The following is a 583-nucleotide window of genomic DNA, read 5'->3' on the forward strand; positions in this document are numbered from 1 at the left end:
CAGGGTTGGGTTGTAGACTGTAGAATAACTAATAACTAATGAATCGAGAAAATGATCAACAGATTAATCAACAATGAAAATGATGTTAGTTGCAGCCCTGGTGTCAACCATACGGTACTTGTGGTAAGTATGTACTGAAAGGTGTGGTGGGTTTCAATCTAAAATCTGTCACTGTGTGCAACTCACACAGTGCAAATGGGCATTTTTAGTGTAATCAGTTAAGATTCAGATTCTGTAATAGAGATGTTCTGAATAATCATAGCAGACACCAGTGGCAATACTATACTGTCTTAAAATCTAATGATACAACCACACATTATGCATGGTGGGATATAATCAAACACCACCAATTAATTAAATATTTATTCATACTGCTGTGTATTATTGCTCAAATTTTGACTTAGTGGAATATGATACACCCATCACTTCTGTTTTCGGCATTATATTCTTTTCCAAATAGATGCTGTGTGTTTGATTTATTCATCATCACATTCATTTTATCTTCAGCCTCTTTAAAACCACAGTATGTTGACTCTAACAGGTTTGAGCATCTCCTGAGCTTTCCCAGTATCCTGTGTGTGTT

This window comes from Morone saxatilis, unplaced genomic scaffold (assembly GCF_004916995.1).
Source record: "Morone saxatilis isolate NCDOM2014 unplaced genomic scaffold, NCSU_SB_2.0 Contig4, whole genome shotgun sequence".
NCBI lineage: Eukaryota > Metazoa > Chordata > Actinopteri > Moronidae > Morone > Morone saxatilis.